Here is a 13,611-nt window from a genome sequence, read left to right as displayed (position 1 = left end):
GATGGAGATATTGTACGTTACCAGAAGAGAATTCCCTCTTTTACTTGGGATGCTGGAAAATAGGTACTAAGTAGCATCTTTTTTATCAATCTTTTGCACGCAACTATGAACAAAAACATTTTGTGCTTCAGTTTTATTGTTGTTATTTTTTTTTTGTTTACAAGACAATACTGTCTGTTTGGTCTTCACTACATATTATAAAAGCAAAGTCCTCCGCCGCTTCTGTCTCGCGATAAACTCAAAAACTAAACCAATGGATCGTTCTTGAGTTAGGTTTTAGTATATAAGTTTATATATATGACATTTGTTGGAAGTGTCGGAAAATAAAAAATATTTTAACAAAGAAAAAACCGACTTCAAAAACACTATTCCAAAACAATAGATATAATATGCACTAAAAAGTATAAAAATAATTGCGTATTTTTATACAATCTAATTAATTAATCTAATTCTAGTTACGAGTATTGTCATTTGTTTTTTTGTTAAAATATTTTTTAGATTTTCATTTTTAGTGAATTTGAAGTACAGTTACTAACAATTTATCTAAATATGTGTAGATTGAGAGTTGACTAAGAATTGAAGAATTCCGTTACTTTGTCATGGATTCCGTAATCAGAACCTAACCAAGCTCTCAACAAAACTATCTCTGAAGTATATCCTATTCAATTAAAAAAGAATCATCGAAATCAGTTGGGGCGATATTGAGTTATTCATTTATTTTTTTTTTTTATCATCCACTTTGCTATACGTATGTATAGCAAATTTAAGACTTTTATGGTTTTCTCATGGATGCCATTGTCAGATCTGGACCAAATTACAATGGGACCACACGGGAAGCATCAGCTTTCAAATAAAAAAATAATTATCAAAATCGGTTCACCCAGTCGAAAGTTTTGAGGTAACAAACATAAAACCGACGAATTGAGAACCTCCTCCTTTTTTGAAGTCGGTTAAAAAATAGTCCATCTGGATATTTTCAACGAACACGCTGTCTAAACCCCTTTCAGATAAAGCAGAATAATGAATGCTATCCGATATGAATGAATTCGAATGAATTTGGCTGTTGGACAACTCCTCCTGACACTCAGATTTGAAGGATGCGTAAGCAAATGAAATTCTCGGTGTACTGCGACTTGTTATGCCGTCATGATTTCGGGCGCAATCGCCGAGAATTTTAAGTATTCAAGAATTCAGGACACTGCATTGCATTCGACAGGATAATGGATATAAAAAATAGTAATTTGCTAATAATAAACCGTTTGCAGTCAATAAAACAAATATCGTGCAATTAGTAAAGGCAAAAACAGTTAACACGTCATTCGTCGTTTCATTTAATTACGTTACGGCAACATAAGTACGTTCGAAGCACCGCAAGGAGCAATTTTCAGTCCGAAATTAAATTTACTTTGAAAAACGTCTTATGAAAACTGTACCAGCGGGTGAACCTTGTAATAAAGCCGGAAAGTAGGCATCGGTACTCCTTAACGAAATCATGTATATAATATGATGGATGGTTAACTGAAATTTTCATGTCATCAAATTAACTGTTACGTCATTGTTACGTTTGAAACTGGAACAGGAGGTAGTGGCGGTTAATCATTTCTACGCAGTGATAGTGGTGGAAGAATAGACTTACAATATAATAACGTATAGAAAAACAAATCGTGGGAGAGATAATAAAAAAATCTGAAGGACCCTCCTTCAGATAGAAAAGGAAAGCGAATCTATTGTTACTGTAACCGATGTTGATTCACAAGTCGTAAACGGTCATACTTCACGCTTGATCTTAGATACATACCCCCTTATTCATAATGGTCCGCTAACTTAAAACAGCCGCTAAGGAGTGATTTTTCTCATTCTGACTTAGGTCAATAGAACAAGACAGAGTGAGAATTAGCAATGCTTTAAGTTAGCAGACTATTATGAGTTAGTATTTTGGATGTCAAATCACCTAATAGCTAACGCACACATTTCAAAATTGGTATCACATTGACGGGCTATTAGGTGAAGTCCTATAGAAGATAGGCGAGTATATTTTGAGTGTAAGACTTTCACGGACGGAGACGAGCAGGACGTTCAGCTGATGGTAATTGATACGCCCTACCCATTACAACGCAGTGCCGCTCAGGATTCTTGTAAATCCCAAAAATTCTGAGCGGCGCTACAATTGCGCTCGTCACCTTGAGACATAAGATGTTAAGTCTCAACTGCCCAGTAATTTCACTGGCTGTGGCGCCCTTCAGGCCGAAACACATGGCAGAAATAGACGCCGTTGTGGAACCCATAATCTAGCCGGCTTCCTGTGCAAAGGAGCCTCCCACTGGTACTACTCACGTCACATTAGAAAAACAAAATTGTAGACGTACTTCCATTACCTTAGCATTGGAAGATTTACGTTTATCTTTAAACGTTTCTAAATGTTTGTCCCATAAAACCGGTTATTTGTACACCACACTTAGTTCAAATCATCTGCAACGTAAATACGAGTTGGATGAGGACAGCGCATAACCGATCGTCGTGGAGATCTTTGGGGGAGGCCTTTGTCCAGCAGTGGACGTCTTCCGGATGATGATGATGATGCAAATATACGCATAAGTGAATATTCTAGATCAAGTAACTGTCATAACCATAATGATAAAAACAGGAACTAACATGAACTTTTTATGTTTGTAGTTAGGAAATCTTCTGTGGGGCGATGTATATGCCTTTGCATCAATATTCGAGAAAATTATCACAACAAATGCACATAATACAGAATTCAAAATTGTTTAAAGACGTTGGTGTGGTTGGAAAAGGAGCGACGCATTCATCTTCGAATGGGTAGTTTTTGACTTCCAATAAGTGATTTCATATCCTATTTAGATTGATACGCCTGACCCATTACAATAAAGGCATAAAAGGCATTTATTTTCTCAAAATTGATTCCTTTAGAATTCTTTTTGATGTCATTTCTTATACTACTAGATACTACTACCGCTTCGGAAACAAATGGCACTCTGAGAGAGAAGAAGCGGCGCTAGAAACTCTCCCAGCATTCTTTGTGCACTCAGCAGTGTAGTGCCGCTCAGGATTATTGAAAAAAAACCCTAAAATTCTCAGCGGCACTACAACTGCGCTCGTCACCTTGAGACATAAGATGTTAAGTCTCAATTGCCCAGTAATTTCACACTAGCTACGGCGCCCTTCAGACCGAAATACAGTAATGTTTACACATTACTGCTTCATGGCAGAAATAGACGCTGTTGTATATGTATAAACTAAGCGGGATCCTGTGCCTAAGGAGCCTTCCACTGGTAAAAATATTTGAATTTATCATGCAAAATATTCTGCAAGTAAAAAAAATGCAAAATACCTTTTTTTCGTGTTTTTGACTTACTTATGTACATAAGCCTTTGCAAATCACAAGTATTTTAATCATTACTTAGTCAGCTGCTTTAAGTCATTGTAATATTGACAAATCGACTAAGCATTACATAAGTTCGAGCATTTGGCCTTGCTTTGCAATATTAACCGGCAGTACGAAATTCCGTTGGAATTTATATATTACAATTGCTAATTAACATCCTATATGTTTCAATCTCCTTATTTATATGTAATGACCTTAGATTAAGAATCGGTCTCCGCTGCGCTCCAACTAGACACCGCAGGCGTAATCACAAAGTGCTGCAACTAATACTTCACCCAAGTGGGCGTATTCGATAGTAAAATAACTAAAATATGCACGAAAATCCATAAAAAGGGCCCAATATACATAAAATTAAACAGAAAAAAACAGCTGTACTGACAACCGTATTTGTGAAAGAAACTATTACAAGATATACCTACTTAGGTAACAATGAAATTAAAGATTTACCTTTAAAAATATGTACAACTAAGTACTGTTCTAAATGTTCTGTAGACAAATTGTGTCTACGATCGCTTAGTAAATTTTTGTAAGCGGAAAAGGAGCGTTCTGCGTGTACTGAGGTTACTGGGCAAAATTTCAATTTGGGTGCAATGTTTGGGTTTCCTATGAAAAGCATCGAACGATGGGCGAGATCGAGCGTAAAATGCATAATAATTATTTTTTTTCTAAAATATGCAACTACCGCTGAAAAGGTACTAAATATGCAATAGCATGTGGCAATATGCATTTGCCACATATTCTGTTAAACTTTGCTAATAATTGAAACTAGAATAACACGGGGCGTATACAGGGTGTCCCAAAGTTATGAGACATGAAGGGAAAGTACCTTAAATACCGAAGATAGGCTATTTTACTGAAAGAAGACTTTATGTAATTTTTAAAAGTTAGTACTTCTGCATTCAAAGATTTTCTAAAATATGAAATATATAAAAGAACACCCATATTTTTATGACGCCAATCGAAAGAACTGCCAAAATAACTCTTCTTAAGTAACATAGTATTTTAAAGTCGGTTCGATTCGCAGACGAGGCAATAATTTTTAGAAAATCTTTGAATGCAGAATTACTAACTTTTAAAAATAACATAAAGTCTTCTTTCAGTAAAATAGCCTATCTACGATATTTAAGGTACTTTCCCTTCATGTCCCATAACTTTGGGACACTCTGTATAAGTTACAAGAAAGATGCCATTGAGTGTCAAGATGCCACGCACACAATCTTTACAAATAGCCAATACACACTACGATATAAAGTTGGCGTAATAAAAAGGAAGGTAGGGTAGATATTGGTAGTGCGGTATCTAGATTTATTTTATTTGGGACACAAAACAATTATTACACACTAGATTATTACATTTTTTTTGACACACTTTTTACACAAATTATCTTTCCCTAAATTAAGCATATATAGCCTGTGTTATGGGTTGCAAGACAACGATATATTCAATACAATATACTTAAACATCCATGACTCGGAAACAAACATCCATATTCATCATATAAATGCTTGCACCTACAGGGATACGAACCCGGGACCTAGCTTAGTAGGTAGGATCGCTCACCACTCGGCTATACAGGTCGTCTCGTCCTCGACATTAGAGGAAGAAATAACATCAGTAGCAGTACATAGTAAGTACATAACCAACGACATTGTCCACGGGTTACTATATAAGTGTTAGATTACAAGAAAGAAAATTAGACTCTAATGACGCAGTAATCAAGAGATTATTGCAAACAGATGTTGCTCACAATATTATTATGAGGTTAGATCTAAGTTAAACTCCTTCGCAACGGCTTGACCGATTCTCATGAAATTTTGAGTGCATATTGGGTAGGTCTGAGAATCGTATCTATTTTTCATCCCCCTAAATGTTAAGGATGGTCCACGCCAATTTTTTTTTTAATTTTCTTGACATTTTTTTTATTAAATTTGTTTGATTATGAGTCGGCATATATTTTTTTCATTTTTTATCATTTTCAAAGGCTTCAGCACTGGCCTATACGTCCGAATAAACGAATCATAAACGTCTATGACCACTGGGTCACCGAACATTTAAGTAATTGAAATTCAAACTCAAATATTTCTATTCCAAATAGGATATTATAATATCACTTATTGAATGTCAAAAACTATCACACATTCGCAAAAGTATGCCTCAGCCCTGAGAAGAACGAGCGCAGGAAACTCAGCAGGCTTATGTCAAAAAAATCTATAGCCGCTTCCCCCACCGATGAAAAGGTATAATTCAAATTCAAAAACACTTTATTCATGTAGGTCACAGAAATGACACTTATGAATGTAAAAAAAAATATAAAAATATTGTTTCTTATTGAATTTACCGCTACTTCGTAAAGGGTTGAGCTAATGAGAAGAAGTAGCAAGAAACTCATATATATATATATATGATTTAACATTTTTTTCTTCTAAACATCTAAGCTTTGCAACCCACTAGGTCTCTACGACGCTCGAGTAAATCGCTATTTAGCATCGTGGGCTCCCCTACTATTATGTGAATACGGCAACTATATTAGCATCTAGCTTGTGTGCGTGGCGTCTTGACACTCAATGGCATCTTCCAAATTTTGTAACATACGCTTCGTGTTATTTTACATTGAAATTAATAAAATACAAAATACTTACTGATGATATGTGGTCCCAGTGTCTATGTTATTTCAAGTAGTAGGTATATTTACAAAGTTTTACTACGCAGTCCGGCATTTCAGTTTCAACTATTAGCAAAGTATAACAGAACATGTGGCACGTCAACGTTACACATTGTTCGAGACTGGCTTAAGTAAACTTGGGCGTAGTATTAGTTGCCGCACTTTGCGACTACGCCTGCGTTATCTAGTTGGAGCGCAGCGGAGACCAATTCTTATTTTTTTTTAATGAAAATAACGGACGAGACGAGCAGGACGTTCAGCTGATGGTAATTGTTACGCCCTGCCCATTAGAATGCAGTGCCGCTCAGAATTATTTAAAAACCCCAAAAATTCCGAGCGGCACTACAACTGCGCACGTCACCTTGTGACATAAAATGTTAACTCTCATTTGCCCAGCAATTTCACTAGCTACGGCGCCCTTCAGACCGAGACACAGTAATGCTTATACATTACTGCTTCACGGCAGAAATAGGCGCCGTTGTGGTACCCATAATCTAGCCGGCATCCTGTGCATGGAGGCTCCATGGGTTAATCTTCCCACTGGTAAATTAAAATTTATTAGTAAGATATACAGTTGAAATATAAACAGTGTTTACTTACCGCTTTAATAACAAAACAAGCTAAAAGACAGTAGGGCATTCAACGAGCTTCTTGACAAAAGTGAGTCGAGGTCGGAACCCTTAGCGTGTTCTAAAGAAAACTGCATCGCTGTTTAAAATACTCGGATACATTTACCAACTGTGTTTCCGATCTTTTTAATAAAGCTTAACTGTCTTATTCATAATGACATTAAAAACATTGCTAATATACGCTTGTTAAATAATGGTATTCATAATCGCATATTAGAGCTAAAACGCTCATTATCTCTTCGATAAAGCTGACGTGAGTTATAGTAACTAGGACCCTTCTATAAATCTATTCTACTCGAACGTTAAAAAACATGGCCGACATCGATCAGCTGTTCGTTATTTATTGTGATAGCTTCCCGCTCAAAGTTGTTGGATATCCGTCATAGATTGACAACTGACAGACTTCAAAACTTTGATTATTGAAGTTTGAAATCGTTTTGACATAGACTTTTGACAACTTACAAACCATTGATATTGAAAAGATGTCTGTTTCCGTTGACAGTTCCTCATTAAATTAGTTAAAATCAAGTTTTTTTTGTAAGAAATGGCAACATTGCGTACTATAGAGACGTATTAGTTATGCGAGATTTATCTAACGAATATGAATAAGGAATTTTATCGAACGTTTAACTAATATAGCTTTATACCTTCGAAAAGCGTTTTATTATGAATAAGGCAGTAAATCTTAATATATAACTAGCAGCGAAACCCCGCGTTGCCTGGGTCAAATTATGCACATCTTAGTTCAGTCTCGTGCCAGATTTTGGCGAGTCAACATGTCCCGAGGATGCTTCGTGTAGAGGCGAAACACTTGTCGAATTGTTTAAAGACAAATATTGGCGGAATTAACACTAAAGAAAACATTTGGATAATAATTATGGATTTCCGCAAAGTAACGCCTACTTCAATAAAGTTTTTTCTATTTTATTAAACCCCAAAAATCATCACCTTTTTGCTCTTAATTTTCATTATTATAACACTAGAAATATGGGATTGCTTGTAACTAATTCTAACAGGCTTCATAAGATACATAATACCTTTAAGGGTAAGTATCTTCCACACTTTCATAATAAAGTAGCAGCCACTGTTCGGGCATTATCTATAAATAAAAATAGAGAAAATAAATGCCTTTCAAATATCAATTCTAATTGTATATGTATTTCTTTAGTAAGTAGTTTAAAGTACACTACTGAATTGTGCCTAAAGCAATCGAGAACACTCGAGAAAGTAATTCAAAATATTTAAATAAAAATATGGTCGGCTACATCGGTGATCTTTGAGTGATTTAGTTTTACCAATACCTAACAATTGACATCGAGACAAAAATATATTTATTTTTTACAAATTTAATTTACAACAAAATTTACGAAGGACAGGAGGAAACAAACCCGCACCTCTGCATGACACATCAACCGAAAATCATGTCATGTTCAATTATGAGGTTTCTCTGGCTTTAAGGCACAAATTACATATCGCACGACACGTTACAAGTTAGGATATCATCCCCACCATCTGGATGTGTGGCGGTACTCCAAAATGCGGTTTTCAAGGAACTTTATTGTCAGTACATTTATGAAAATTTAATATATGTTCACAAAAATCGTCACCTTTTTGCTCTTAATGGTGATTTTCATTATTATAACACTAGAAATAAGGGATTGCTTGTAACTAATTCTAGTAGGCTTCATAAGATACATAATAGCTTTAAGGGTAAATGTATACACTTCTACAATAAAGTCCCAGCCACTGTTCAGGCATTATCTATAAATAAATTTAAATGTTTTATAAAGAAATGGCTCTGTCGTAAATCCTATTACTCCACTGCTGAATATCTAAATGATCGGACAGCCTGGGACTAGATTGTGATTATTTTATAGCGACTGTACAATATTGTATATTTTTATTGAAAAGAGCGCAGAAAAAAGAATGCTGGGAGAGTTTCTTGCGCCGCTTCTTCTCTCTCAGAGCGCCATTTGTTTCCGAAGCGGTAGTAGTATCTAGTAGTATAAGAAATGACATCAAAAAGAATTCTAAAGGAATCAATTTTGAGAAAATAAATGCCTTTTTATGCCTTTTCTTCCACGAAAGCTGTGGAATGAGCTTCCTTCTGACATGACATCTGGGACGATATAATAATAATAATATTGACACACTTTTTATACAAATTATCTTGCCCCAAGTTAAGCATATATAGCCTGTGTTATGGGTTACAAAACAATGATACATAACAAACATACATAACTACATTTAAACATCCATGACTCGGAAACAAACATCCATATTCTTCATATAAATGCTTGCACCTACAGGTAAGGGATTTGAACCCGGGACCCATAGCTTAGTAGGTAGGATCGCTAACCACTCGGCTATACAGGTTGTCTATATGTGATGGGCGTCTACAAAAAAACGCGTACACCTTCCTTGCAGGCCAGGAAACCCTCCTGTGATTCCTCTCCTCCGTCGATGATCACTTAAAAATTACAATCAAACCATAAAAAAATCACTTAAAAATATCAAACATATATGTCCATATTTTTTTATTTAACTATTTGTAATTTCATCTTTACATACCGCTCAACAGTACATCGGTACAATAGTGTTTGTCAATAAAGTTTAGGAAGCCCGCGATACAGGTTGGCCTAGTGCGGAGTCCATTGTAATCCTTACTGTGATTCAGTCTTTTGTGAATAAAGATTTTTGTATTTTTTTTTATACATCGAACACAACTCTGGTTCCATTGAATGCGTGTTTTATAAATAAACTAAACGGAAACGATTGATTCGAAAAAATCTAAAATATTCTAGAATATGCTGGAAAATATTGAATATTGTAGAACATTCTGGAAGAAATCTGAAGTATTATAATGAATTCCATTGCAACCCCAAGACTCCACTGAACATCGGTCCGGTTGTGTGTCTGTCATATTAATTATTATTACGACATTAGGTGTGTGTGTTGGCGCTAAAACATCAAATAATGAGTAAAATCAATCAGTTAGTGAGATAAGAATGGGAAATTATTCCAAAGAGATACAGGTCGACAAGTGAATGAAGTTTAATTGTTAATTCTAATATATTTATTTATTAAAGAAACAAACAGACACATCACAAATAAATCATAATTTAAAAAAACTACAAAACACGCTTTATATAAAATTCAACTAATTATTTTCAATTTAAATTTATTTTGTTGTAATAAAAGCGTGGGGTTCTTTTTAAGATATTATTAAAATAATAATTCTTATACAGCCCACCATTTTTTTTTACTTTATTATTTATTTTTAATTTTTTAGTAAAATTTTCAATAAAAGCGTACTTTTTATTAAATTATTAAGTACTTTTACATTAATCAATCCTGCCTTATCGACTATAGATAAAAATGATATAGATTGACAAAAATCTTAGTTTGCAAATTGAATAATGGAATAATCTTATAAAATTAGTGTATTGTCATCGGTCCTCAATAAATCTACAAAGTTTGAATGAAATCTGACCGTTTAAAGTCGGTCAAAATCGCATCTAAAGGAGTCAGTTACAAACATACAAGTGCAGCTCATATAAAGCGAATAAAAAAAGAATTCAGGCAAAATATAACAATTACAACATTTGATACATATCCTTGAATAGTTTCACTGATAACACAAAATAATACAAATACACAGACACGACAACAGAACGTTAAAATAAGTAAACAATAGAATATTTAGGCTCCAACTAGATACCGCAGGCGTAGTCCCAAAGAGCGGCAACTAGTACTACGCCCAAGTGGGCGTACTCGAGCCATTCTCGAACAATGTGTGACGTGACGTGCCACATGCACTGTTAGACTTTGCTAATAATAATTGAAACTAAAATGCTGGGTTGCGTAGTAAACTTTGTGAAAATAATACTACAAGAAATAAGAAAGACACTAGGATCACATATCATCAGTAAGTATTTTATATTTCATTAATTTCTTTGTAAAATACACAATGTACATAAGTTACAAAATTTGAAAGATGCCATTGAGTGTCAAGATGCCACGCACACAAGCATCTAATAGTTCTTAATAAAAAAGTTATTGTTCTCAGGTAGTGCTGATATATATTTTAGTAGTGCATTCGATAAAGTGAACCATGAGGTACTACTTATAAAATTAAAACATTATGGGTTTCATAGATATCTTCTAAATTGGTTCAATTCTAATTTGAAAAAAGGACTCAAAGAGTTCTTCTGGGTGGCTATAAGTCCAATGATTTCACTGCAACTTCTGGCGTTCCACAAGGGTCCCACTTAGGACCGACCCTCTTTTTGATTTTCATAAATGATATAGTAGACCATATATGTCATAGTGAATGATCAATTTTCGCGGACGATGTCAAATTATATCGTACAGTAGGCTGTGGCAGAGAAATTAACGCAATATTGATTCCATTTACGATTGGTGTTCAAATAATAAAATGGAAATCAATGCAAACAAATGCTCACACATTAGATTCTCCAAGCGTAAAATAAAAAATTGTCTCCTCTTACAAAATTAACAAGGAGATTGTAAGTCAAGCAACAATCCTTCGTGATTTGGGAGTACTCTTTGATTCCATGTTGAGTTAATTTCACACTTATCGCATTATAATAATTTACATTGTATAGTTCCTAGAATTAAGATTTATTACAGATATTTATAGAATTAAGATGATATAGAATGAGATGGTACATCTAAAATAAATAAATAGTGCGGTTTCTAGTTGTTCTAACGTAAAATGTATGTTTTTAAAAGTTCACTGTAGTTAGCCCTACCACCTTTCATACGATAGTTGAAAATAGGCAAGAATTTCATTTGTACAGCCTCCATTTGTAACATAATAGGGATTCCAGATTAGACAGGCGTATTCCAACTGGGACTGGACAAGCGTTTTATAAAGGTAAAGGTAAGGTAAGGTAAATATATGTGGCTTCATCTTTGTAAGGTCTGGCGACACACATTTTGAAAATTAACATTCGGTAAGGTTTATTATTAAGGTGACACGACAGACTTTTTTTTTCTTTATGGAAAAAGGAGTACAAACGAGCGTACGGAACGCCAGGTGTTGACTTAATCACCGCCGCCCACATTCTCTTGCAAAACCAGAGGAATCACAGAAGCGTTGCCGGCTCGACCCATGTCGTATCGTCCCGGAAACACCGCACAAGGAAGCTCATTCCACAGCTTTGTAGTACGTGGAAGAAAGCTCCTTGAAAAGCGCACAGTGGAAGACTGCCACACATTCAGATGGTGGGAATGATATCCTTATTTGTGTGGTATATTTGCGGTAGTCATTTCATCCATAATAAATCCGTTCTTAGCTGACCTCTACTCGGCAAAACGCATATTCCTACCAAATTTCAAGTCTCTACGCCTTCTGGTTCCAGAGATGTTGTGATGAGTCAATGTATGGGTGGAAATATCTCTATAGGTATATGAGAGGTTAACACTGAAAATGTTTAAAAAATGAAAAACGGCTTAATGTAGAAAGTTGCCAATACTTTTATTTTTTCCGAAGTAATCTCCGTTTCTATGTACACATCGTCGCATTTGAATGGAACCACTGAGAAAAGCAGTGGGCCCTTTTTTCCTTAGGGGTCTCATCTATGGCATTTTCGTACACTTTCACCGCATCTTCAGGGTTCGTAAAGCGAATACCTCGAATTTTATTTGTTCTTGGGAATAAATAAAAGTTGCAGGGCGCCAGGTCAGACTGTATGGCGGATGGCTCATATCTCGAGACCTGCCATAGCCAAATATTCAACAGTCCGTTTTGTGGAGTGCGCTGAAGCATTGTCGTGGTGAAGGAGGATCCTGCTTCGAGGGCGCTGCTGTCGAATTTTTTCGAAGACAACAGGCAAACAGCGTTCCAGTCTGCAGTAACTGTCCTTCCATCTTCTAGCACAACTGTCGCGAAATGACCTTTCTGACCAAAGAATGAGGCAATCATCTTTTTTCCTTGACTTCTTCCATCCTTTACCTTAGTTGGCCGATCCTCGAAAGGAAACACCCACTGAGCTGATTGTCTTTTGGTTTCGGGTTCGTAGCAATATATCTAACTTCCATCACCTGTGACGATGTCAAATAAAGCATTTGTATTACCGCCGTTGAACTTATCTATCATTTGGCGACACCAGTCCATGCGAAGATATTTCTGGTCGTCGGTTAAAGTATGAGGAATCCATCTAGAACAAAGTTTCCAGACGCCTAAATATTCGTGTAATATTTTTTGAACTTGACTCATACCAATGCCTAGGCTTGCCCGTATCTGCTGATAGGTCACTCTCTTATCTTCCTCTATCATGCGTCGCATGGCACTGATGTTATCTTCAGTAGTCGCTGTTAAAGGACGGCCATCACGCGGATCACCATTTAGATTGCTACTAAGTCCACACTTAAACTAGTTAAACCAATTGTAAATAGTGGCACGAGATGGGCCTTCATTAAGAAATGCAAATCGCAGCTTTGTTGTTGAGTAAGCCCACAACGAAAGACATAATAAATCATTGACCGAAAATTTTCTCGCGTTCTTTTTCACGTGTAACAAGAGTTTTATATTTGCCGCCAATTCACAAAAACAAATGAATGCAATATACGTCATGAGGTTACCAGAGAGTTCTAAAATTTAAATCCAAAAAAGTTTTCATTAGCCATTGCTAACATTTTTCTAACTGGCTAGTTCTAAACATTTTCAGTTTTACCCGTACATATAGATTACGTATAGAGTCTAGGATATTTCCGTCCCATATATCATTAACAACTCAAGCTGTTTTCTTTTAGAACCTTTTTCTGAATTGTTAGTCTATCAGTTTGTCATATCAGGCGTCCAGCGCCCGTACTATGTAGGCATGCGTATAAAATGTATTCGCAATCCGTGGTGGCGTGACGACCTCATGCGGGGCCGCGTTATCGGA

General features: G+C 35.6%; 1 protein-coding gene across 1 annotated transcript in view; it reads right to left on the bottom strand.

The window, feature by feature from the left end:
* The window catches only part of LOC126973453 (ATP-citrate synthase), a 96,202-nt gene that overhangs the window by 77,544 nt on the left and 5,047 nt on the right, over positions 1–13,611 (bottom strand). The gene's annotated exons all lie outside the window — the stretch shown is intronic.

Source organism: Leptidea sinapis, chromosome 29 (genome assembly GCF_905404315.1).
Source record: "Leptidea sinapis chromosome 29, ilLepSina1.1, whole genome shotgun sequence".
Classification (NCBI taxonomy): Eukaryota; Metazoa; Arthropoda; class Insecta; order Lepidoptera; family Pieridae; genus Leptidea; species Leptidea sinapis.
This window is presented reverse-complemented; position numbering and strand designations above follow the sequence as displayed.